This window comes from Nuphar pumila, chromosome 8 (genome assembly GCF_984573655.1).
Source record: "Nuphar pumila chromosome 8, dmNupPumi1.hap1.1, whole genome shotgun sequence".
Lineage (NCBI taxonomy): Eukaryota > Viridiplantae > Streptophyta > Magnoliopsida > Nymphaeales > Nymphaeaceae > Nuphar > Nuphar pumila.
In genome coordinates, this window is record NC_143256.1 from 22,089,455 (window position 1) to 22,114,122 (window position 24,668).

General features: G+C 37.9%; 1 long non-coding RNA gene across 1 annotated transcript in view; it reads left to right on the plus strand.

The window, feature by feature from the left end:
- The first annotated feature begins 6,823 nt into the window (after positions 1 to 6,823).
- Positions 6,824 to 24,668, plus strand: part of LOC149829776 (uncharacterized) — a 48,387-nt gene continuing 30,542 nt past the window's right edge. The window contains exon 1 of the long non-coding RNA XR_016433590.1: positions 6,824 to 7,191. This is a non-coding gene — a long non-coding RNA (uncharacterized LOC149829776). The remainder of the gene's footprint in view (positions 7,192 to 24,668) is intronic.

Consider the following 24,668-nt stretch of genomic DNA (forward strand, 5'->3'; position numbering starts at 1 on the left):
GAGTCCGGTGCGGTTGCAAAGACTTAAGTACCCTTTCCTGCCATTCCAGCCATAAAATGATGATTAAAAAAAAGGACAAAAATGCCCTCCATCCAGAAAAGGGAGGATGATCTTAACTCTTCAAAAAGTCCAAACGTTTCATTTTTGCCATAAGCAGTAAACTCCTATGCTGCCAGCGGATCACGCTTTGACGACGCACCATCTGCTGTATCAGGAGCTCCCTCTGACGACACACTCTCTACCGTCATCTGCTGCCGCCGGAGAACCCTTTGCCATCACCTCGAGTCCAGGTTCCCGCCTTGGTTTTTAGCTTGTGTTACAACACATTGTCGCCTTCTCATTCCTGCCTTGTGTTACAAAATATTTTCGGGTTCATTCCTACCTTGTGAAGATAACTATAAATCGATCGACTGGTTCGATCATTGGTGGGCGCCATATGGGCATTTGTCGGCCATCTCTTTTTACAGTCTTCTCTTCTTCTTCATTTTTGTTAGGCAGTATAAAAAAATTCAATGATGCACAACCATTCCAACAAGTGCCATTAAGGCGTCGTGAGTACCTTTTCATGTCATCATGCCATTGTTGAAGAACGTATGTCGTCGTGAGTGCCATTAAGGCATTGTTTTGCTATTGCAGGTGGATGCTGTCTTTTCGACGGTTGGAAAATTAAAGATATTTGTAAGACGCTGAGACCTATTAACAAAAATGTTTGTTTACAGATGTGAGGAAGGACCTCTACCCCATCCAGTATCGTCCATTCACTGAGTATATGCAATATAACACAAATCGCGGTTGTAGTAACATACTACCGATTTGTGAGATATTGTTTTGTTTGTTAATATCGATTTGTAAGCTATTATGCTGAATTTTTGTATCGATTTGTCATATATTATGCGATATGTATATCGATTTGTAAGATATTATGTGTTTTGTAGTGTCGATTTGTAAGCTATTATGCTGAATTATCATATCGATTTGTAATATATTATGCGATATGTATATCGATTTGTAAGATATTATGTGTTTTCTAGTATCAATTTGTAAGATATTTGTAGTATAATTTTAAAACATGTGCGTGCGAAAATACATTGTTGCGGGCTTATGGTGGCGATTTGCGTATTCAAATCGCTGCTCATTTAGCAATTTCTATTGAAATGGCTTCACAACATCTTAGATATAATTAAATCGCTATCACATGAATCACTATCATCAACACACATATACGACAAATCGTTTCTTTTATTAGCATGGTAAGTAACAACTCGATGCATAATATAAGCAAATAACAAATCGTTGTTGCTTTTATATTGTGATTCATTCAATCGTTTCTTTGACTTGCTTAACCTTATCGGTATTCGTTGTTATATGCATCTTGAATAAATCATAGTAAACGTATGCGCTTGCTAATGCAAATTGATATCTTGCTTATAACAGTTGTGAGCTTATCATCTGGTTGTAATGAAGATGGTCTATCTCAATCATTTGAAAGATATGGAGAAGTGAGCATTTGTACTAATGACACACTTCAAGAAGTGAACAAGTATACTAATGATGCACATGATAAGAAGGGTGCAGGCATTGGATTCACTCTTGACTTAAATGTCCTAGCAAAAGAAATGCAATTCGATAATGAGGTAGACGATCATGACAGTACACTTGATAAAGGTGCAAGCATTGGGAATGTACATGATAGTACACTTGACTCTGTTCCCGTAGAAGGAATGCTGCATATAAATTTCACAATGATTATGCCTTAAAACTTGGCTTCAGTGTTAGAAGGTATTCTTGGTAAAAAAATGCAAGGGTGTCATGGTGAGAAAGACATATGTTTATTCTAAGGAAGGTTGGAAGAAGTCAAGTGAAAATTCAACAAGGAGCAAGCCAGATTCAAGATGTGGATGTCCAACGAGAATGGTGTTAAGAAGACTTTTGAATGAGAAATATGTAGTTCATACTTTAATCAGTGATCATAATCATGAATTAGCATCTTCATTTATGACTCCTATGTTAAGGTCGCATCGTAAAGTAACTGAAGATCATGCTGCAATTGCTGAAATAGCTAATAGCACCGGCATTGCATGTTTGTATTTCAGTGAAACCTTCAATCCTCCTGACCCGTTTCAGTGGAACGATAGCATCAGTTTTACAAGTCTTTTGGTATGTAATCAATGTTGGGAAGATGTTTGTATTTATTATGAAACTTAATATAGTGTCTTATATTGTTCTATTTCATGACAGACTCAGTTCAATATCAATTCAAAAGTGAGCAATGGAACACAAGAATCACGTATGAATTCTTCAGCTACATAATTGTATTTGATTGTATTAACATGTTTGATCATTGTAATGTGTATCCTTCACATGTATAAATCATTGTCTCATCTAGCCTACAAAGCTACAATTTTGATACCATTTATAAATCGTCGTTGTTTAGTGCTTATACCATTAGTAAAAATTGTTGTCTCATGTAGCCCTCACATGTACAAATCGTTGTAGATACAGAACACTTTTTTTTATTTCAGTGCGGTTTTTATTTATAAGTGCTAAACGTGTGATGACGATTTATAATAACGGGTTCTTACTAATATAGCATTGTGTAAATCACAATAGGACATCATTCATATAGACAAAGCTCATAAATGCAAATCGTGATAGGACAAATCATTTTCGCTTTATGTTCGTTGTTGTACAGATCATGATAGGACACTTCTATAAAACAGTAATAGCGATTTGCAACTATTACTTAAATAGTTATCAAGTTGTAAATTGATTTATACTTTACTAAGTCTAAACATCGTGTCAATTTGTGTACACATTTATAAATTCCTATTTTATGTAAAACCCTAATATAGATCTGTATAAAACCCTATTCTATGTAAAACCCTACCCGACCCGTTGTTCAGGTCTAAAACCCTAATCTATTTAACCTCTCTTCCTCTTTTCTGCGGCAATGCAGTTTCTTCTTCTTTTTTCTCCTCCGCCTTTGTCTTCTTCTTTTTATTCTTCCTTGTATTTTTCTTTCTTCTTTGTTCTTCTGCGTTCCTTTTACCTGTGCTTGATAGATGGGGTATGATGCTGATAACGTAGTTGTTTCACGCCATGAGGAAAGATCTGTATAATCTTCGATGATGATTATGGTGGTTATCTTTTGTGTATATATTGATATATTCATGACACATATGACTATGGCGTATTTGTCGTGAAGTATATCGAAGCTTACGTAGAATATAAAGACCATAATCATCTTCAATCGTTACCACCATACCAGAGCAAGCACAAATATTCTGCATGATAGACAGGGGGTGATGCTGATGTCTATCTATTTGATCTATTCCTACTACCGGACCGTTCATCATTCGCAAATCATACTTTGTAGTTGGAAAAATATCAGCCTAATATTCGATATACTTCATGAAAAATATGCTACAGTCGTGTGAGCTTTATCTTCTCCACGTGTTCGTATCCCATACATTTTGCAGCTTTGTTCCTACATCGTAAAAGCGATTTATCATGTAGCCCATCGACACCTTTAAGGGGACAGTACCTGAGCTGAAGTTTGTGAAGCATATTCTTAAGAGTGCACCATTGCTAGAGTCTCTAAGAATCAACCTTAGTCCAAAGAAAATGGTGCAGCGGGCTGCCATTACTAATGAGCTTTTTTGCTTGGAAATGATGTATCCTCAGCTGCACATAGAATCACTTTGCAGAAGAAAATGAACTCGACAATGAACGATATGGATGTTTTGGTGATCTTTTTTGTACAAATGGGAGTCTCTAAAAGATAGATATGCATTTTCGAAAATGTCCTCCCATAAATAGCTTTTCACATTCTCGCACCTGGATTGCATTAGAAGCACATCACTATTTGGACGTGGGTTTCATACTGGTGATGATATATGTTTTCTTTGATGATGATGGTCATGTATTGTATCTAAACCAATCCATTGGTCATGATGTATTGTAACTAAATACTAATATTTTTTGTATATAAATATGGTTATAAATCATGTAGATTTGTAGTTACAAAGTTACGACGAGAATGATATTTCTTTGTTTGTCTTTGTGAACGAAATTGATTTGTATTTAAGAAGTTAACTTGATTTGTATTGTTGAAGTTACCTCGATTTATACTTTACTAATTCTAAACGGGATGTCAATTTGTACCTTTGAAGCAGTCATTGTATAAATCACGATAAGACATATCGTTGACATAGACAAAGCCCATAAAAGCAAATCGTGTGCTTTATGTCTATGGCTATACATGTCATGATCAAACACTTTGTCTATGAAAAACAATTCTCGATCTGTTATAAAAAGAATTATATAATCATAGAATGTTACATTACATAATGAATTATAATTGGTTGCAAGCCAATTAGTATTAAGCAAATCGCGATAGCACGTAGCCTTCATACGTACAAATCGTTTCAAATAGTTATCAATCATTGTGTAAATCGCAATAGCAAGACCATAAAAGCAAATTATGATCTCCATTGTACACAACACTAATCACTTTTATAATTTTCATTTACGAAGGCCAAACATTACAATAATTTGTTCAGTGGCACTAGTGTTTTATGCTTGTTAAAAAAAGAATACATTGTCCAGGCCTAAAACCCATTGTCCAGGTTGTCCATCATCACCGATCCGACCCGTTCTCCAGGTCTAAAACCCTAATATATTTAACCTCTCTTCCTCTTTTCTTCGATATACTTCATGAGAAATATGTTACAGTCGTGCGGGCTCCATCTTCTCTGCCTCTTGGAATCCATACCTTATGCAGCTTCGTCAGCTCTGCCTCGAAGCTTTCTGCACTAGCCCACAAGCATGAACGAAGGGCTTGGTTGCTTGTTGGTCATGCAAAGCCTTATATGTGCTCAATCTAAAATAAACAAGGGGACCACAACTGTGGCGTATTTGTCGTGAAGTATATCAAAGTTGATGCAGAATATAACAATGACAAATATGGTACAATCGAACAGGAGTGCAAGATCTCGAGAATGACATGTGATGATATGCAATGCAATAAAATGACATGAAATGACAAGAAATGATATGAAATAATACAAAATGGTATGAATCGAGATGCAAAATGCAAACCCTGGATGAGGGATTTGAAGTCTCGGGCCCCTGACAGAGACAAAGAATTGAACATTCCTATTCGAAGATGGAAAATTGATAACTCAAATTTGGCCAAAATGGAGATTGAATTTTAGAAATATTTGAATTTGGGGTAAAAATCGAGCTCTGAATAGCCTTGGCTCAGATGTCGACCAACTGGTTTCCTGAAGGATTTAGAGAGCGGGTCCTAGTGGCAAGAGGAAAGGGTTTGTGAGAGAAGGTGGAAAATTTGGGGTGTTTACACCAATATTTATAAGACTTCATAGTAGGGTTACCTAAGACCCGACGACAACGAGATGCCATTTGGGTAATAGTGGTTCCAATTTTCTTTCAATTAGAATCAGCCAGAGTTTGGAGAGTTTGGCCGACCTTTACGTCGATGAGATAGTTAGACTTCATGGGGTGCCGTGTTCGATAGTGTCAGATCGAGATCCGCGTTTCACATCTCGATTTTGGCGCCAGCTTCAGAAGGCTTTAGGCACAACGTTGAAGTTTAACACTGCGTTCCACCCACAAACGGATGGACAGTCGGAACGTACGATCCAAACGCTCGAGGATATGCTGAGAGCATGTGCTTTAGATTGGGCTGGCGATTGGGACAAACATGTGAAGCTGGCAGAGTTTTCGTACAATAACAGTTTTCATGCCAGTATTGGCATGGCCCCGTATGAAGCCTTGTACGGCCGACCATGTAGATCCCTGGTGTGCTGGGATGAGGTTGGAGTGAGAGCAGTGGAGTCTCCCGAAATCATTCAGCATAATGCGGATCAGGTACATTTAATCCGACAATGTTTGCTTGCAGCGCAGAGCAGACATAAAAGCTATGTTGATCAGCGGCGCAAGGAGCTTAAGTTTGAGGTAGGCGATCATGTGTTTGTTTGAATTTCCCCTACAAAGAGTGTCTTCAGGTTTGGAAAGAAGGGGAAGCGAAGTCCTTGATATGTTGGACCTTTTGAGGTTCTCGGACGTGTTGGGGAGACTGCATATCGAGTAGCACTCCCTCCTCAACTTTCGTAGATCCACGATGTATTCTATGTCTCGATGTTGAGAAAATATGTATCTGACCCCTCACATGTGATTCACTATGAGGTGATCGAGGTGCAGCCTGACTTGACTACGAAGGAAAGGCTAGTAGAGATTGTAAACCGTCAAGAAAAGACATTGCAAAATATGATGATTTCGTTCATGAAAGTGCGTTGGCAGCATCACGGGCTGGATGAGTGCACTTGAGAACCTGAGGCGGCTATACATCAACATTACCCTCATTTATTTGGTACGTTCTAATTTCAAGGACGAAATTCTTTTAAGGGGGTAAGGATGTAAAAACCGAAATTTTCGCTAATAAATTTTGTTTATATTACAAAATATGCAAATTTGGGTCGGAGATCCATATTTCGGATCTAGGACCCATAAAGGGATATCTAGTTATAAATGATACTACCTACGTTTATACTAATAATAATAGAAATATTAATAATAAATATTTAAAACAAATAAATACAAATATATATAAACTTAATATGAGGATCCACAGTTGGATCCATCTGGATCCAACTTGTGGATCCATATAAGAGGGGTAAGGTGTGGACCCAACTCAAAGTCGGTTACCGGGTCCTGGGTTCGGACCCGGATCGCGCCCTGTGTAACGAGCACATAAGGGGCAACCCGATAAGGGTTGCCCGATAATTTTTGAACAGGGGAAAACAAGGAAGGGGTTAGGGTTCTGAGAGAGAACCCTAACAGAAATCGCATGGGGGAAAAGGGAGGGGCTTGAAGCACAGCCGCCGGCGGGAAAATCGGCTCCATTTTGCAAGGCTATTCCCTTCAAAAGGGGGTTCTTGAGTTGGTTCCCTCCCTCGCTCTCTTTGTTTCCCCAAAATCTCTCTCTCTCTCTCTCTCTCTCTCTCTCTCTCTCTCTCTCTCTCGTGCGCGCGGCGTGAAGGGGGAACACAACCTTGTTCGACAACAGGGTCCTCGGGGAGGGGGGGATATCAACTCCTCACTGTGGGCAATCGGGGTCGGCAGGATCATCCTCACGCGGTTGCAGCAGCCATCTAACGCCGGACAGAGGTACGGGTCCCCTCTTGTGAAGATGACTGAGAAATCGAACCCTGGTTCGATTTTATGTTGTTTTTCTTTGGATGAAATCCTTGGGAACCAGATGGAGTTCATGGTGGCTCGATTTTTTTTTCATGATAAGCTCCACCGATTAGGTGGCTGGGTCATGCCCAAACAAGAAAAAAAAAGGGGGAACCGAGTTTCAGTTTTACGCTTAAAGGGGGATTAGGGGGTTTTTGGAATCAGAGTGATTCCATCTATTACTTTTCATTATTTCTGATTGTAGCTTTGAACCTAGATAAATGAAACTTTGTTAACTCCAGCATGAAGTGATGTAATTGTTCGTGTTGAATTATTTTTTTTTATGAATTATATTTCTTTCTTGAGTCATAAAAATTTGTCCTGCAAATATGAATTCATTTGCTACACATCATATATAGCTTTTAACTTGCAGATGGCCACAGGCTTCTGACGATTTTTTTATGTGCTACATGTTACCTAAGTGATAGCAGTGATTAAACTTTCATCATTCACAGAAGGTTGGCATAGTTGCCTAACTCTTCGATGTATAAAGGTTGTGTATTTCTTTTGACCATGAAATTGCTTAAACCGATGCCTTAGTATACTTAAGTGCTATCCATTTAATGTACAAATTATAGCAAATTCTGATTTTTGTCCATGTTAAGCTTATACTGTGCTGAAAATTCCTGTTTTGAGTATATCTCCATATCTACATTGGTGCATGTTCTAAATTTTGAGTACTCAAACTATTATGTGTTCCAAGTCTGAGGGTTAACTCAAAGTCAACCGTGATAGTATGAAATTATGCTATATAGAATTGAGTTAAACTAGACACCCAACAGAAGGGGAAGTGATGTTCCAAGCACTGAACATCCTAAACAGCATGTCTGCCTACCCCAGTAAATTCCTGATTTGGATTTGTGGTTGCTGATCCTTCCATAATCATGTTTGTTGTTATATTTTATATGTGAGGTTTTGGAAATGAACCTCTTGCATGGAAAAAACTGAATAATACTGTCCACGTGGCCGAAATGAAGAAAAGAAATATGACAGACTAAAACTATAAATAAATGAATAAATATGTTTGGTAGTAGGGGTCGTATCTGTATACTTTAAAACTTGGACGAATGGTAGAGTTTTTCAGCTATGTACCCGCGGGAACGAAATTCCACATGCCTATGACTAAATAAGTCTATATGATTCCATATTCAACTGTAGTGGACTACATGAATATACTGGGAGCAGGAGTGAATTCCGAATCCTGGGGATTATAAAGCATATGTAGAAGTGTTGCGTATCTACTTGTTGTTGGTGATTCCTTGTATTAGTTAAAATCATGCATTTCCTTTAAGTCTGAATATTGGGTATGGGTATGTATCAAATGTGTACACTAAAGAGAAATCACTCCATCGAAAGGAAACAATTTCATTGACTATTGAGTATTTACTTAATGCATCCATGCATTGATATGAATACACTTCTTCAAGAAAAGTATGCATATACTAAATGTTTGAGGTTTTACTTACCAGGGACATGCATAATAAACAATGTTGTTCACGTGCACACACAACCACAGAGAGTATGTCTTAACATGGATACGTGTGTACGGATGTAGGAAATGCACATGACAAAAATGCATGAGAGGTGGGAAATTACATGCTTACGATTGACCTTGTTTTGTATGGGTGCATGTGCATTTGGCATAATAGTTTGATGTTATATAACACATCACTTTGGTTTTGTTATGTGATGCATTGATGGCCTAATGAATCATCATCGGCCTAATGGATCATCACCGGCCTGGAGAGCCGTGCACTTGGTTGTGTTCTTATATGTTTAATTGCATCACTTTAACCACACAAGTTGGTATGGCACACTACTACACTGTTCCCGTTGTCCTCACGGGCTGAAGTCTCGTAAGGGTTCCTGCAAGGAAGGATGAGGGTTTTCACTTTACTTTTGCATATGGTGTTGCAAACTTAAAAATTTGACTTTAATAGAAATATAAGAAATAAAAAAAATATAACTTATATTCTGGGATTTCCATCTGGAGAATGGAGATCTTAGAAATCCGGTCTTGGGGAGACTGTGAGGATATAAAAACTCCGTGTGCTTAAATTTGGTACCCTGAACCCGATATTGAGGTTCCTTCTCCTGGCCACGGTTTTAGGAGAGTCTGTCACTTTACCTGGGGGGTGTTTGTCATAACTGTGATTGTTATGGTATCAAGGAAATGACACTTGTGGGCGTGGGGTGTCCCTTGTGTTCTCGGCATTAGATGTGGAGGTCTAATGTTCCGAAGATGATTCGGTCGATGGCTAAGTTGAAACCCAGTAATAAAATACAAATTGTGTGCTAAGCTATCCTGAAAACCTAACTTAACCTCAGGGATTTTACCCGTTGGGTGTATCCGCGGACGATGAAAATTTAAAAAAAAGAACTTAAATTGTATGCATTTAATAGGGCATACATGTGGAAACATGAACTTAAATGGAAGACAATAAGGTATTCATATATTGTATATAAATCATACAAAATCTTGCTATGCATTAGCACATGCATAATTTACTTCTTTCCTTAAATGATAAATATTGTTGGATGGGTGATGGTAAATTTTTAAATGCATGTAGGATACCTTGCTTACTTAGATTGATATACCTGTTGTCGATTAAGGTTCTTATATACTTAATAGATGTGGTATGAATGCTTAAATCAGATTAGGAAATTGTCACAATTGCATTCCTCTGAAAAGTTGCATAAAATTGTACATGTGTTCTTTATGCTCTCTTATTTTCATTAGAGGGATCTGTACGTAGAATTCTTCAGACTTCTGACCCTCTTCTTTTATGGTTTTTCACAAGAGAAATAAATCAGTGAAGAGACTGGTGTCTGGGAAAGTCACGGGTGTCACGCACTTGCTGGATAGATCACAGATGGACATCACGGCTCTACTTTTATTTTCTTTTTGGTTCATTTAATTGTTATTGCACTCTGAGTAATTCATTTATGCAAGTGTCTCTAGACATATTTATCAGTATTTCAATAAATAAATAATGGTTGTTTTGGTATGGATGATAAGTGTAAGCTCTATTGTGGTGTGTGGTTATCCAACTGTAAGTGAAACTGTAAAGGCCCCGAATCTCTGGGAATATTTCCGCAACTTGTTTAAAAAAAAATCTGCATTTTCTAAGGGTATGAGTTGGGGTCGTTACACAGGGGCTGACCCCCAAACATCTGAGTGAACAAGCTCAAATAATTTATTACATCGACTTTCAGACATGTTAAAGGAGTTTCTTGTTTGCTTTTGCATATTGACATGCATCGCAGAAAGTGTTGTCGCTAACTAATGATGGAAACATAATATTCAAGATTTTGTCTGAGGGATGACCAAGTCTTTGATTCCATAGTCTATGGGGGTTACTTGGTTTCTGCACATTAAAACTCATAGGGTTATTTTCCAGGACATATAGTCCATTCTGCTCTGTCCTCTACCAATCTCCCTCTTACTCTGGATATCCTGAAACATAACTTGATTAGCCAAAAAAATAGTCAGGCAATTACATGACTTGGTTATTTTGCTGATAGAAATAAGATTGGCTAGGAAGTTGGACAATAGAAGCACATCTTCCTTAGCCTTTCCTTCAAAGAAGGAGGCATGACTGATCCCTTGAACCGGTACAAGTGCATTATTAGCAATGCGGACCGGATTATTGGCTCTTAGGGTAATATCATCAATCAATGTATTTTGACCCATCATGTGGTTCATGGCTCTAGAATCAAGAATCCATTTGCTGAAGTATGACATAGCATTATAGGCTAGAGGAGTACCTGAAGTTTCTTCTTTATTTTCTTGTTGATGGTATGAAGCTGATATGACCAGATTTGAGCGAGTAAGTTGCTGAAGAAGCTTGGTAAGGTCATCCATATTGGCGGCTAGACATCCTTCCTTTTCATTTTTTCCTCTTATGGGTTTTCCATGAATCTCCAAGCATCGATCTCTGGTGTGGCCAGTCTTCTTGCAGTGATTGTACTTAAACTTTGGTTTGCTCTAATTTTGATAATTGGTGCTTTCAGATTTAGAACCACATAGATTTGAGGTTGTATAAGCAATTCTATCATGGGTCTCATCTTCAGTCTTTTGTTGAGACTCCATAACAGTTTTGCGAGTTTCTTCCCTTTGAATTATAGAGCAGATGGTGTTTAATGAAAGAGACGTACTAGTCATCAAGATTTGACTATGAATGCTCTCATACTCTTGACCTAATCCAACGAGAATTTTAAACACTTTATCTTCCTCTTCTCTTTGTTTCAACATGTTGACATCATTGGTGATGGGACGATAATGACTAAGTTCATTTCCTCTTAGGGTGTTCAAATAACTATGGAATGACTTATCTCCTTTTTGGAGTTGGCCTATTTGCTGTTGGAGTTGATAGATTCTAGCAACATTATTTTATTGTCCATAAAGATCTTTCAGGGCACTTCATAGGTCCATAGCAGATTCAATAAATAAATAGCCTTTAGCTATGTTTGTTTTCATAGAATTCAGAAGCCAAGTCATAACAAGATGGCTGACAGATTACCAATCATCATATGTGGCATCAGTCACATCGAGTTTGAGAGTTTTACCTGTTATGTGACCAAGCTTTCCTATGTCGCTCAGAAAGAGAGTAGCTGCCTTGGACCATGGCAGATAGTTGCTTCCGTTGAGGAGGGTTGTAGTAATCTTTAAACTGGGGTTCTGCCCCTAAGTCCTAGTTTTTGTTGAGCTGCTTTCATCACTGGCAATAGATGCAGAATAAGGGTTGCTTATTTGAGATTGAAGAACAATCACTCTGCCCAGATCACATGCTCTGATACCATGTCATGATTTGTGCGCAGTCTCATGTAGCGATTTACGCATTGTGACTACTGCCCTTATTACGATTTATAGGAATAGCTATGTCATGATTCATAGGCAAATCCATGTAGCGATTTCTGGAATCGCTATGTCACGATTTCCATGCAACATCGGGTTACGATTTACCTAGTGTAACTACCAGAGTTGTTACGATTTGTAGACGCCCACAAAAAAGGAAGACACAATCAACATAGTGTTTTACGTGGTTCGGCTATACAACCTACATTCACGGGAAGCTATTTTGATATATTCGCTTACCAACTAATAAGAGGTATAGGACATTTATAATACATGAGATAGAGGCAGAAAAAAAAAACTTTCTAAGGGAAGAGGATAACACCATCGAGATAGACAACGACCGTTAGGAGATCATCTTTCCAAAAAAAGGCGTCCTTCTAATTAGGCATCTATCTTAACAAACAGAGCATAACAGGGATATACCAATGTGAAGGTACACACAGAACAAGAATGAGGAACTAGAATAATATTTCATTCATCTAACCAAGCCTTTAAATAGGCAACACAAGAAAGAACGAAACATGAACCAAGTATGTGCCAAAGAAAAAGTTATGCACATCTTAACATAACCAGAAAATAAAGAAGAATAATAGGGATATGTCCAAAGGCTAAAGAACGTAGGAACTGCCAACTAAAACTAAGTGAGAAACTGCTTCTCCTAATTACCAGGTAAACATCTGGATTTGTGCATCACTAACCAACAGATTCATATCATAGAGGGGAAGCATTCGACTTAGTTGAACGACATCGTTGTGGGATGCCAATGGAAATCAGAAAAGTTATGCAAAAGTGCTTCAGGAGTCTGAAAAGCTGGTTGTCGATAGTAACATGGGGGCCAGGAAAGCTTCGCATGCTTTCGTTATGGTGGAAGGTGCTCAAGCTCGTAGGATCTAGACCTCAGAATGCAGTAGAGCTCCAAAGCAACTCTGGTTGTTTGAGGGTGAGGAGCCATCAGATATCTAAGCAGTTATCAGAGGGTTTCATTGGAGGCAGTCCAGGGATGTGAACCTCTTATTGCTGGAACACATAAAGAGGAAAATTAAAAGTTTAAATCCAGAATATTTTCACAAGGATTTAGTACCAGCACTTGTTCGATGTGTTGAAGCTGGTTTGCTCTTTTGGTCTCACGTCTCCCCTACCTTCACCATGATGGGTGTCTCATACATCTTATTTAGGTCCTCGGCTGCAATGGGTAGGAAAGTCATGGAGGTCTCAGAGTTGGTATGTGTTACAGATTCAATGAAGGGTCAAGTTGTGGGATGGTGGTGTCAATCTTGTGCCTCGTTCAATAGCCTCAAAGCTGGCTTTTGTTCGAGGTGCAGGTTTGACAGAAAGCTAGGAGACTCTAGATTGACCTTATGCCTGCCCCCAAATCTATCTAGAAAGAACCCTAAAACACATTCTAATGAGGACAATCATTGGCTTGAGTCCTAGTGGCAGAGCCAGAAGTTTTTCGTTGGGTGGGCAGACTTCGAGTCTCAGGGACAATGCTATGGTCTTGAAGGACGATCCATTTATCCTGACCAGTGGCAGAGCCAGAAATTTTTTGCCCACCCATCGTCAGAAGAAATTTTGGTTGTGCGTGATAGATCTGACATGTTCATCTAGATGCAGCCTCTCTGGCCGGAGAAGGCGATGGCCATCAAGTTGATGGTACCATCTGGTTTCATCATTCTGAGGGCCTTCATGGCCGTGGTCAGGCTACAACACACTTTTAATCCCTCTTTTCCTCCATTTAGTGAAGCAAGCATAGTGTTTTGCATGGCACCCATAACCAGATTTAGGTTCCAGTCATCCATATCGCCATTCCTGTGATTAGGACCTCACCGATGCAAGTTGTTTTCATCAAATTGGACCCTGTGTATGTGATCTACATCATCCATTTAGTGAATGATCGGCATTTGAATAGACAGAATCCGACTTATGTGCAGGGCTTTTTGCTGATTCAAAAATCAATAACCATTAATAAAAACATGGTTTTTTTTGTTAAAGAACACTGTCAAAATAAATTGAAAATCATGTTATTTTTTGTTAAAAAACACTATCAAAAGATTGATTTCTATTAAATCAACCGTGTTGAACCCATCGGTAGGGCCAGATTAATCAAACAACTTAATACCAATGAGATCCCAGAGGTAGTTATGACCACAGAAGATGATACAGGGATGAGTGGAGCCGGGTTCCCCGTAAACGTAGGTTACACGGTTTCACAAAGAACAAATGACAAAAGAAGAAGCTGGGGAAAAACACACAGATCTTAGTTGAATATTCACGAGAGAGAACTCCAACTCTCACGAACTAATAACCCGTCTCTTTTACAGTTTTTACACAGTTCAGTAAGGTAAAAAAAATTAAAGGAAAAGATTAGCACTACCATCGTCAGAAGAAAACACACATGGACGCATATTCTTTCTATAACATCGACAGAAGAATTTTTTTTTTCCTGTTTCTAATTCTGGGGTGGGCGACCGCCCACCCATGCCCACCCCTGGCTCCGCCAGTGGCTTGACGTCAAGACTAAGCGATTTCAGTTTGTTGATAAGCAATGGATCGATGTTGGATCTAGAAAATTCCGACGACTTGCAAAACTTTGCCAGAAATACACTGCACAGAGGGGCATATCCGGTGACTGGATTTGTAAGTGGTGTGTCTTTCTAAACTTCAAAAGGAGGGTCGCCAATCTTCGGTGTAGTCGTCTCTGGTTTGCCAACGACCCCAACCTCGTCATATGCACCTCTAGATCAACAACACATTACAGGTTGAAAGTGATTCATGCTCAGGATCAGGGGACGATGAAGGAGTCATCTCCATTGCAGAATGAGTTCCTGGTTGGTTCCTTGCTAATCCCTTTCGTGCAGGAATCAAATCAAAGGGCTACGGATGATCCAAGAGTGAAAATGGACATTCTTAGGTGCAGAACGTTGTGCAAGGATCAACCCCAACGACCAACGTCAAGTAAAGGACATGGCCATCGATACGTATGGCAGTGAAGGATCGACGAGGAAAATGGTAACATCGCCGGAAAAATATATCGGCAGACCCCGTTTCCGGCATTCTGATACCTCCGGTCGGGAACACCATGCCAAGAAGGTGTGTTTCTTGATAGCACCTGTAATCATTGTGAATCCAACAAGAAAATCTCATTTGCCATTTTTGGAGGCTGGTGAAAGTTCCAAGAAGGAAAAATGTCTTCCTCCTTTAATAGAAGACTTAACGCCTTTTGGCCTCCGATGTGTAACGCCTTTAACAAATGTGGCCACCACCTGCAGTTTAAAAAATAGTTGCATCTCTTGGGATTGGCCCTTTATGGAAGGAGGTTGTTTCCAAAAAAAATTACCAGATCCCCACGAGCACTGATGTTGCATGTTCATTGCTACTTTGGCCTCTCAAATATTTTGAAATTGATCCGTCATGGGCTTTCAAATTCCTCATAAATATAAATTATGAGTTGCTGTCGGATGAGGATTTTGACGTTGTGTCTCTCTCAAATGATGACTTATGGGATAATGTAACTCGAGTCATGGGGGAGAGGTTATGGGTAGAGCTTCTAATCGATGTTGATGTGGTTGTCATAATTGCACCTCGTGTGATTGCAAACACATAAGCACCATTTATTTTTTGTCATGAAACGACGGTTCAGAAAGATGACAAAAATGTTCTTCATTCAAAAAAAGAGAAACGACGGTTCGAGAAAATACATCTAAAAAAGTAAAACGCCGGTTCGACAATGATGTTAACTCTTTATAGTCCAAACGTTCTGTTTTCGCCCTAAGCAGTAAACTTTCGCACCATCTGCTTTAACATGAGCTCCCTTTGACGATACAAACTTTGTCATTGTCTTCTGCCACCAGAGTAACAGTTGTACCATCTTCTATTGCCGCCGGAGCACCCTTTGTCATCGTCTACTATTGCCAGAGCACTCTTTTCCATCGTTCGCTGCCGCCAGAGCACCCTTTTCCATCATCTGTTGCCACTGTTGCATCCTTTGCTGTCGTCTGCGCAGTGGCAGCATTGTTGCCACCATCGGCTGCGTCTACCTTCTGGGTGCTTCTCCTCCATTATCGGATTACCAAGGTTTCGTTATCCAAACAAATCGATTTGTAAATATGAATGCTAAATCTTACAATTGGTTTTACTATTCATGCTAAATAACACCTATTTTCATACTGAAACAAATCGATTTGTACCTATCCACCTTTTGGGCGTCGAAAAACAATTATCATGATTTGTTCTTATGAAGGCCAAACATTTCAACGATGTGTACTTATGAAGGCTATATTTCTACAATGATTTGTACGTTCGATGCATCAACAATTTATACGTTTGAAATAGTAACGATTTAATGAAACTACCACGATTTGTACTTAAGTTTGGTAAATCGTACAACAATATATACTTATGAAGGTTGCGATTTATACAACAATTTGTAAGTTTGAAGCAACAACGATTTATACATTTAAAGCACTAAAGATGTGTATTTATGAAGTTACCTCGATTTGTACTTAAGTGTGTTAAATCTTACAACGATGTTTACTTATGAAGTCAAATATTATGATAATTTGTAATGTTGGTGATTGTGTAACAAAAGGGATAATTTGTATTATTATATACTTGGGGAGGTGGTTGTAACATATAATGATGCGGTTAAATTTATATGGTGTGTAGGTTAGCAATGTCTAAAGCTCGTCAGACAAGAAATCCCCTGGCGTTTTATAGGATGAATATTAGAGAAGTTATCCGCTAGTCCTATCTACATGAGCATTATGAAAGGTACCAAAATATAATGAAGATTGAGAATGATAAAGACAAAGACAAAGACAAAGACAAAGCATTGGAATTGTATTATGTGGAGGATTATTCATCAGATATTGAGGCTAAAAACCAAAGGAAGAATGAGAAAGAACTAAAGATAAAAAAGAAGAAGGATGACGAAGAGAAGAAAAAGCAAATGAAGGAGGAGGAGGAGAACGAAAAGCAAAGGCAAAGGAAGAAGGCAGAGGAGAGGGAAAGACAAAGGAAGAAGAAGGAGGGAGAGAATGAAAGGCAAAAAAAAAAGAATGAGGAGGAGGAGGAGAGGAAAAGACAAAAAAAGGAGGAGGAGGAGAGGGAAAGGCAATTGAATAAGAAGGATGAAGAGGAAGAGAAGGAAAGGCAACTGATGAAACATGAATATTTTGAAAAGCAAAGGCGGATAAGGCAAATGAAGAAGGAGATGGAGGAGAGAGAAAGGCAAAAAAAGAATAAGGAGGAGAGGGAAAGACAACTGAAGAAGGAGGAGGAGGAGGAAGAGAAGGAAAGACAAATGATGAATATGAAAGAGGAAAGGCAAAGGAATAAGCATTATGATAAAGAAGAGAAGGAAAGGCAAAGGAAGGAGAAGGACGAGGAAGAAAAGGAAAGGCAAAGGAAGGAGAAGGAGGACGAGGAAGGTAAGGAAAGAGAAAGGAAGAAGCAGGAGGAGGAAGAGAAGGAAAGAGAAAGGAAAAAGCAAGAGGAGGAAGAGAAGGAAAGGGAAAGGAAGAAAGAAATTAAAAAGTAGAGAAGGGAGACAATGGAGCGAAGGATGGAAGAAGTAGAAAAGAAGTGGGAGGTGACAGAGTAGCAAGAAAGGCAGAGAATGGAGGGAGGGGATGAAGAGGAGAAAATTATGATTAAGGTACGTAAATTGATCATGTCTGTCATGATTTACTGTGATAGGTATTACTGTGATAGAAATTACTATATATAATGATTAATATATAGCGATTACTGTGAACGATTTACTATGACAGGTATTACTATGTATATTGGTTATTATGATATCGATTACTATGTATAGTGATTACTATGCATGTCGATTACTGTGTTAGCGATTACTGTGATAGTGTGTGTGCAACGATTATTATTTATATTGAGTATTGTCTACAGCGAGGTGTAGAAGTACAAATGAGACTAAAATATAATTGATACAAATAATATGCTATTTTGTATTACAGGGAGGTCAGAAGAAAGGTAGAGCACCAGGTGAAAAGCTTGAAGGGCGATGTCAGTGGCTTGTAGTTCTGTCATGGTATGAACAACTGAGTGAATATCAGAAGGATTGATTACAAAATATGTACTTTGGCGGCCTTCTGGACTAGCATTATTATGAAACATGCTGGAACACCATGACCCACCTGGTAAATAAGTAGAATCATCAGACGAACACATTCTAGTTTGATTTTTTTGAAATCACCATGACCTTAAAAGACATGGCACGGATTACTGGCCTTAAGTGACATGGCAGTGTTGTCCTATTATGGGATTCAAACTATAACTCAAGGGAAAAGTGCACGGCCCTTCTACGAATGTCGGTGGACGACTGAAGTCAATATATTTATGGTGGAAGCAATTCCACGTCGATGAAAGTTTCTTCTTTCCGTAATAAATGGGAAGGTTGGTCCGCTATATGTGCATCTAAAAGAGCTGACCAAAAGTTGTGTGGGTTCCTTCTTTATTTTTTTGGTCTTACTTTATTTTTCGATTGTTCTGGTTCGAGAATAAGTTACTTGTGGTTGCAATTCCTGAAAGACTTAGATGAAGTTGACAACTATGCACGGAGTGCTGCTATGCTCGCACACTTATACACTCAACTTTACCGTGCGAGTAAGGGTACAAAAACCGTCGGGAGGTTTTGGCCATTTGTTCAAGTATTTGTTTATTACATATTTAGTACTTGTAGACTAAGCTTGTTGAAGGTTGTAGTTTTACTAATATATTATTTTTGTAGGCATGGGCATGAGAGCATAATATCGTGTTGCGTCTTCAGTGTGGCCCTGCGATTTGTGGTTTTCCAAAAATCGGTCGATGGGCTAGAATAAATGTCAAGGAGGATAATGCTAAGTTCATTTTAGATGGTCTGCAACTAAATGAGATAAATAGTTTAAAATCGTTTACAATCGGTTCAGTATTTATCATTCAGTAGTATAAATTGTTGAAATATTTAGCATTCTTAAGTAATCATCACTGCAAAAATTTGTCTTCGTTAGTACAAATCGTTATCATTTTAGCATTTATCTTTCAGTACTGTAAATCGTAGTAATCATTTGCATTCTTAGCAACAGTCGTTGTAATATATTTAACACTCGTTATTATAAATAATTTTAATATTTAGCATTCATTAGCATGAATAATCGTCTATACCTAAACCATAATCTCTAATGTACAGGTTGTATGGAAACCATATGGAGATGGGGAGGACGAGGACCAAGAGCTTGTTGCTGAGGGTGCGAGACTGTCTGACCATGATATTTGGTTGTTTAGCCATTATGAAGCCAAATTGCAGCACGGTAGTCGAGTTCTCCTACAATCTGACTTGGGATAGTCTATCCCAAAGAAGCCTGTGGAAGTCAGGAGGAAGATGAATAGTGGTGGGGCCAGGAACGTGAATTGGCACAAACACTATAGGAAACAATTGGATAGCTGGAAAAAATAAGGTGTCTGTGCCATAGCGTATGATTATAAAGAATGACAGTATGATCCCAACTATTTCCAAAAATATTGGGAACCCATGCGTCAAAATCTGGAGATTGAGAATATTGAGAACCCATGCCTCGCTCCTGTCACCCATCATGTTGCATCCCAGCATAGAAAACACGTCCATCGTCTCTCTCTGGCTACAACAACAATTACCTCAGTAACAGTACACGATGAGGAGCGAAACAGCTCACAAAAGAGAACGTAGTCTCTGGCACAAGGTTCGAGATATTGGAGAGGGAGAATAAGGACTTACGAAAAGAGGTGAGCAATTTGGGGAGACAAATGTGGTCACTGGTAGAGATGATGACTAGTGTTTATAATAAGATCGAGAGAACCAAGAGGCCACCGAGGATAGAGAGTCCACCAAGAAAAATAAAGAGATGATTTGTATGTCATAGTCCATATGAGTCGTCAAATGCCACTAAATAAACAATAGTGATTCTTTTTATCCCGATAATTATTTGTTGTAATTCTATAAATATTTTTTGTAATGTGACATTCTTTAATTGTTTAATTCTTTTTTTAATAATTACAACACACAAGTGTCACTGAACAGATCATTGTAATGTTCGACCTTCATAAATAAAAGTGATCACATTTATTTTTTATAAGAGATCACAATTGGCTTGCAATCAGTTGTATATAAGAGATCGCGATTTATTTTTTATATAAGGTGTTCTATCACGATCTGTAAAGCCATCCCGCCTAAACCCATCAAATAATCGAGCCAAATCTGTTTGAATATCCTATTGCAATTTTCCTTTATGAGCTTTGCCCTAGGGAACTATACGTTCCATCGTGATTTATACAATGATATTCGAAAATGACGAACAAGAAACAATAAACAAATCGACACGATGTTTAGACTTAGTAAATAACAAATCAAGTTAACTTGACCGATACAGACGTCATTGTGTATATCACTCTAGGACAATATCTGGTATAATGATTCAAATACAATACATGTACAACGATTTGTCTTATCGTGAATTATACAATGACTGATAAAAATCGAAAAGTAGAAAGAAAAAATTGTTGAAGGTTATAATCTTACTAATATATTTATGTTGTAGACCTGGGCATGGGAGCATATTGTGGCATTGCGGCCTTAGTGTTGCCCTGCAATTTATGGTTTTCCAAAGATCGGTTGGTGGTCTAGAATTAATGTAAAACAAGATAATGCTAAGTTCATTTTAGATTGTCTACAATTAAATGAGGTAAATGGTTTAAAATCGTTTACAATCGCTTCAACATTTATCATTCAGTAGGATAAATCATTGAAATGTTTAACATTCTTAAGTAATCATCGCTGCAGGATTTTGTCTTTGTTATTACAAATTGTTATCTCTTTAGCATTTATCTTTGAGTTCTGTAAATCATTGTAATTGTTTTCATTCTTAAGTAATGATCGTTGCAAGATTTTGTATTCCTTAGTACAAATCATTATCGCTTACGCATTTAACTTTCAGTACTATAAATCATAGTAATCGTTTGCCTTCTTAAGTAATGATCTTTACAGGATTTTTTATTCCTTAGTACATATCGTTATGGCTTTAGCATTTAACTTTCAATATTGTAAATCATTGTAATCGTTTGCATTCATAAGTAATGATCGTTGTAGGATTTTGTATTCCTTAGTACAAATCGTTATCACTTAAGCATTTAACTTTCAATATTGTAAATTGTAGTAATCATTTGCATTCTTAAGTAATAATCTTTGTAGGATTTTGTATTCCTTAGTACATATCGTTATGGCTTTAGCATTTAACTTTCAGTACTGTAAATTGTTGTAATCGTTTGCATTCATAAGTAATGATCGTTGCAGGAATTTGTATTCCTTAGTACAAATCAATATCGCTTTAGCATTTAACTTTCATTAATGCATGTCGTTATAATCGTTAACATTCTTAGTAACAATCATGAGATATTTAGCACTCATTTTTATAAATAATTTTAATGATACATTACAACCACATTCATTTACATAATTATTTAGTTACAATACATCATGACCAATGGTTTGGCTTAGATACAATATATGACTATCATCGGCATCAAAGAAAACAGACATCATCATCAACATCAACTTACGTCCAAATAGTGATGTGCTTCGAAACAGACATCATCAACATCATCATCAACACTTTTAGTTTACTCAGTGGCCTTCGGTAGTCACTGGGAACTATTGAAGGCAAATTTTTCTACCAATGGAGGTCCTTATCTGTTTGTAAGTTTTTTTGTCACGATGTATATTGACAACAAATAAAGGTATGGATCTTAACAGGCAGAGAAGATGCAACCCGCACAACTAGCATATTTATCATAAAGTATATCGAAGATTAGGCAGATATTTTTTTGAATGAAAAGTATGGTTTACGAACGATTGAGAGTCTGACAGTACGAATAGATTAAATAGATTGTCATCAGCACCCACCTTCTATCATGCAGAATATATGTGCTTGCTCTGGTATGGCGGCAAAGATTCTGGATAATTATGGTCGTTATATTCTGCATAAGCTTCGATATACTTCACGACAAATACTTCATAGTCGTATGTGTCATGAATATATCGATGTATCCACAGAAGACACTGGCGGAGCCAGGGGTGGGCATGGGTGGGCGGTTGCCCACCCCAGAATTAGAAACAGGAAAAAAAAATTCTTTTGTCGATGTTATAGAAAGAATATGCATCCATGTGTGTTTTCTTCTGACGATGGTAGTGCTAATCTTTTCCTTTAATTTTTTTTACCTTACTGAACTGTGTAAAAACTGCAAAAGAGACGGGTTATTAGTTCGTGGGAGTTGGAGTTCTCTCTTGTGAATATTCAACTAAGATCTGTGTGTTTTTCCCCAGCTTCTTCTTTTGTCATTTGTTCTTTGTGAAACCGTGTAACCTACGTTTATGGGGAACCCGGCTCAACTCATCCCTGTATCATCCTCTGTGGTCATAACTCCCTCTGGGATCTCATTGGTATTAAGTTGTTTGATTAATCTGGCCCTACCGATGGGTTCAACACGGTTGATTTAATAGAAATCAATCTTTTGATAGTGTTCTTTAACAAAAAATAACATGATTTTCAATTTATTTTGACAGTGTTCTTTAACAAAAAAAAACCATGTTTTTATTAATGGTTATTGATTTTTGAATCAGCAAAAAGCCCTGCACATAAGTCGGATTCTGTCTATTCAAATGCCGATCATTCACTAAATGGATGATGTAGATCACATACACAGGGTCCAATTTGATGAAAACAACTTGCATCGGTGAGGTCCTAATCACAGGAATGGCGATATGGATGACTGGAACCTAAATCTGGTTATGGGTGCCATGCAAAACACTATGCTTGCTTCACTAAATGGAGGAAAAGAGGGATTAAAAGTGTGTTGTAGCCTGACCACGACCATGAAGGCCCTCAGAATGATGAAACCAGATGATACCATCAACTTGATGGCCATCGCCTTCTCCGGCCAGAGAGGCTGCTTCTAGAAGAGCATGTCAGATCTATCACGCACAACCAAAATTTCTTCTGACGATGGGTGGGCAAAAAATTTCTGGCTCTGCCACTGGTCAGGATAAATGGATCGTCCTTCAAGACCATAGCATTGTCTCCGAGACCCGAAGTCTGCCCACCCAACGAAAAACTTCTAGCTCCACCACTGACAGAAGATAACCACTATAATCATCATCAAAGATTATACAGATCTTTATGCACGGCATGAAACAACTACGGTATCAGCATCAAACACCATCCATCAAGTAGAAGAAACACAGAAGAACAAAGAAGAAAGAAAAATACAAGGAAGAAGAAGAAGACAACGAAGGCGTAAGATCGAAAAAAGAAGGAGAAGAAGTTGTAATGCCGTAGAAAAGAAAGAGGAAGAGTGGTTAAATAGATTAGGGTTTTAGACTTTGACAACGGGTCGAGTCGGGTCACTCCCCCACCTAAACCCATCACATAAATTGAGACATTGTTCAGACTACAAATTTAGGTAATTTAATAAATATAAATCTAGGTAACTTAATCAATACAAATCGACTTACAACCACAATACTTTAAGTTTCATAATTTAACAATATTTGTCCTATTGTGGTTTATTGTTACGAGCTTTGTCAATGTGAACGATATGTCCTATCACGATTTACACAATGATTGATTCATAAATGGTAGAAAAAAAATAATAAACAGATTGACACGATGTTTAGACTGATACGTCATATCGCGTTGACTAGTTTTGTAAAAGTCAGATAAAACAACATTTTTTTATTTAATTAATGTGCAGTGCAATTAATTTATGTGCAGTTTTGAAAACATGCGCTAGGTGAAACGACGTTTCCTTTATATATGAATGACACATTGCACAAGTTCAGGAGGGTGTTGCTTCACTTTGCTTCTTGATTAAGGAACAAACAAACCAACAATTCTTTTAGAACGATGTGTTTGTGAAAAGAACATATAACCCACTTTGTCGCAAAGAAGGTATCCATATTGAGGAAGGAAACGACGACAGCTACATGGCTAGTGATGTCGACAAAGAAGACGATGACAACTAGACGGCCATCGATGGCGACGAAGGAGACAACCATATCTACACGACCAACGATGGCGATTCACGCGTATATTTTCTAAACCTCGTGACTAGTTTTTGCAATATTTGCCTCTTTTATGGCATATATTTGATTTGCGTTTTGTACTGTAGAAAGCAATTTCAATGTCATTTACTGAATATTCTACTCATGTCAGTGAAACATTCATAAAAAAAGGTGGGCAAAAATGTTGCAAAGAGCGCCAACAAAACATCAATTGGATGTAAGATGAATTTGCAGAAGGGAACACTATCAGTAATTTGTACGTATGAAACCACTATCAGTTATATATTTATGTATGCCATGGGTATGTATGTTAACAAGTTCATATTTGTTGCAAACAGACTATATCTGATTTCGTCATGTATATTAAAAGCAACGCAAGAAGCAATACTAGACGCATCGTTACCCCTTATTTCATGGTATATCGGTACTCTTATTTGTTTATTTTCTTTTATGATTTACTCT